Genomic DNA, 3,639 nt, shown 5'->3' with positions numbered 1-3,639 from the left:
AACCCTTGGACCAATTCGACCCGGCCCTACTCAACCATATTTTATCAAAATATCATCAAATAGTTCTTCTAAATGTGTTTTAACTGACCCACGATTTCAAAATTTTCTTTTTTTTAGCTCATGATGAATAGATGGTGTGCTCCAATCAAAACAAAAACAAAAAAAAATTAAAAAATTAAAAAATTAAAAAAAAATCCTTCTGGAACTAATCAAAATCCTTCTGAAAATGTAAATCAAATTAATCAAAATCCTTATGGGATTTTCAACTGGTATGAATGAAACAACCAATGAATAGACGTGAGGGAGTTGTTAACTTGTCTTACTCATGCGTGAAGATTGACGTCTTAGAAATTAGAATTCAATATTGTTTTTTCAAATATAAGACTCCTCAAATTTTCCAGCATGTTCCAAGACATCAATAAATTTAATTCCAAACAACTTATTATATTTATTTATTTTCAACTTCTCATTCTTTCCATTTCTTTTTTATGATCTTAAGAAAAAAAGGTGTCAGTATCAGTAGTAGTTGGCTGTTAACAGTTGATGTTTTAGTTTTGATACAACTTCTATACCACATAATTAAGAAATTCGGATCTTCTCCCCGTCGAGAGTGCTCCCCCATGGCTTCCTAACCACAAAAATCAGTGGGTCCCATTGGTGAAATTTTTTTTTTTTTTAATTTTTTCAAAAAGTATTTTTCACTGTGGGCCCCACTGGTTTTTGTTGTCAGGAAGCGTCGGGGAGCACTTTCGAGAGTGCTCCCCGTCGGGGTCGCTGATCCGGACTCGTAATTAAGGGAATTTATTACTATTAATTTTTCTTTGTCTTTTTTTGAGAGAAATTAGTAGTTTTAAATTAGGGACGAGGAATATTACATATTCCATTGAAAGTGTTGAATCCGTGACCTTTTCACTAAGATGTGTCAATCATTATTAACTAATCTTTCGATGGTAAAAATTTATTTATTAATCTAAACATCGTATCAATCAGGTGATTTTACGAGATATATTGTCTCGAATCAAATAACGTATCGTATTGTTCAAGACATTTTAGTGCAATCTAATATTTGTTTTTTTAAGATACGGAGAGAAATGGAAAAAAATATGCATATATATGTATCATAATATTGATTGTATCCAATATGAATACAAATTGGCTAGAAAATGTTCTTGGTTGAATCTAAATAAATTTCTCCAAAGTTGAAATCAAACTTATAATATATTCTAACTTTTCCAAATCCCAAATTTAATAAAAGCTTACGAGAAATCTTATTTGGGTTTGGTAACATTTGAGGGGGATTCACCTGGGGGTGTGTATTATTGTAGATATGGCGTGCTCAGAGTTGACCTGATCATTCTTTGTGTCTCTTCTTCTGTTTCTTCTTTGTTTCTTCTTCTTTCACAGACAAATATAAAACACGCCCATGCTTTTTGTTAGTTGTTATCTTGCAGAAGGTATAGAAAGTCTCATTTCTTTCCCCCAAACAATAACTTTTCCATTAGCAACAAAATCACAAATTCACAACCCAGTGAGAAAGAGAGAGAGAGAGAGAGAGAGTTAGTTGACTAGAAAAGAAGGTGGAAGAAGATAAAGGAGATCAAAGAAATGATTGCAGGTGCTCCTCCATGTTTCCAGAGTAACTCACAAGCAATTTATGGCATGACAGATAATGTATCAGCTTCAATGGAGGCAAGTGCTGGTGCAGAGACCTACTCGGGTGCATTTCTGTACAGTCTCTCAGTCCTCAAGGACAAGGTTCATCAGGTGCAATCACTGGCTGGTGTTCTTGTATCTTCTGATCAGAATCAACCTGAATCATCAGCAATTGCCATAGCAAGTATGGGAACTCTTAGTCAAGAAATCATGGTCACTGCATCTTCCATGATGTTCAATTGTCAACAACTTGCTGCTGTTGGAGCTCCACTCAACAAGGTTCCTGATGGTATATTAGCACAGAACAACACCACTCGTGAAGCTCAAATGGGACAAGATGGCACCGGAACCGGAGCTGGAGTCGGAGCCGGCGGTAGAGGCTTCTTTTCACAGGAACATCTTGATTGGTATGACAATAACTACGATAACAATAATAGTGGTAGCAGTAATAATAGTCACAGCAACAATGATAATATTAACACCACCACCCCTATGATGACCAGAAAGAACAACAACAACAACAGCAGCAGAAGAAGCAAAAACAGTGAGGGCTTAGAGGTGGAATTGTCAAATGGTTATCCATACGATGTAATCGAGTTGGATGCAGCAGATTTATTGGCTAAGTATACACATTATTGTCAAGTTTGTGGTAAGGGATTCAAGAGAGATGCAAATCTAAGGATGCACATGAGAGCTCATGGAGATAAGTATAAGTCAAGTGCAGCTTTAAGCAATCCTTTGAAGAATAGAGGAGAGGGAGAAGGTGGTAATGGGTTTTCCTCTATGAGATTGCCTAGAAAATATTCATGTCCACAAGAAGGTTGCAGATGGAACAAGAACCATCCCAAGTTTCAGCCATTGAAATCTATGATTTGTGCAAAGAATCACTACAAGAGGAGTCATTGCCCTAAGATGTATGTGTGTAACAAGTGCAATCAGAAGCAGTTTTCTGTGTTATCAGATCTTAAGACTCATGAGAAGCACTGTGGTGAACAAAAATGGCAGTGTTCATGTGGAACTACCTTCTCTAGGAAGGATAAACTAATGGGTCATGTTGCTTTGTTCACTGGGCATACTCCAGCTGCACATCCTTCCTTTACGAATTCTCAACATATCGATCACCACGCAATGTAAATGCAATGAAACAATCTGAATTGGAGCCAAATCAAAATTTCTTTTGATTTCTTCCAATTTTATGTTTGTTCAGTGTCTTCCTTTCTTCTATAATTTTTCTTTTCCACATCAGTTTTTCTGTAAATTCAACTAATCAGATACAATGAAGGAAAGAAAGAGAATCCTGCATTTCTGTATTGGTGGCTTGTTTAATTTGTAATTGTTGGTATATATTAATATAATTAATAAATTAGATGCCCAAGGGCAAACCTAGAAAATCACAATTAGGGCGGTTACAAAATATAGGTTATATATTTGTAATCACCACATCACTTGAGTAAGCGTGTGATTCATTCGTACAAGATTTCTGACAAAGAAATGACAGCTCCCATCTATCTCTCTCCCTTTCTCCAAGAAACCCAGGAAGGAGAAACTCATTGGAGGTTTCCTTCCTTTGCTTTAGATCACTCATCCATCCTTTTTCCACACGGCATTTGGGTTGTGAAAATTATTCCCTATCTTAGTGATTGTGGAATCATCCCGGTAGAGCTTTGGTGGTGGAACGAGAACGTGGATCCAAATTTACTTTCGTTGCATATACTTCATTATTTAGGAAAGCGAATCCAGGTAAGGATCTTTCCCATCAATTAATCGAATTGAGATAACTGGAGTATAACCTACATTGGCATCAGAGCCGTGGTTCCCACGATTCTCGGTTCCTCCCCATTGTTTAATTTCATTGTATGGATCGAATGGGAGGATCAAGGGTTTATGGAAACCCGCGGAGAATCCAGAGTTTAATATGAAACCCATGGGAAATTGATAGGATTTTTGGAAACCCTTATGTTTTGGGTTCGGATCCGAGTGGGAGGA

The 3,639-nt window shown here is 36.7% G+C and overlaps 1 pseudogene; it reads left to right on the top strand.

Annotated features, from left to right (window-relative positions):
- The first annotated feature begins 1,375 nt into the window (after nucleotides 1-1,375).
- On the top strand, nucleotides 1,376-3,048 carry LOC149023710 (protein SENSITIVE TO PROTON RHIZOTOXICITY 2 pseudogene; annotated as a pseudogene).
- Nucleotides 3,049-3,639: the final 591 nt, after the last annotated feature.

The sequence above is a fragment of the Hakea prostrata genome, chromosome 2, assembly GCF_041222555.1.
Source record: "Hakea prostrata isolate BN-2017 chromosome 2, UWA_Hpros_2, whole genome shotgun sequence".
Classification (NCBI taxonomy): Eukaryota; Viridiplantae; Streptophyta; class Magnoliopsida; order Proteales; family Proteaceae; genus Hakea; species Hakea prostrata.
This window is presented reverse-complemented; position numbering and strand designations above follow the sequence as displayed.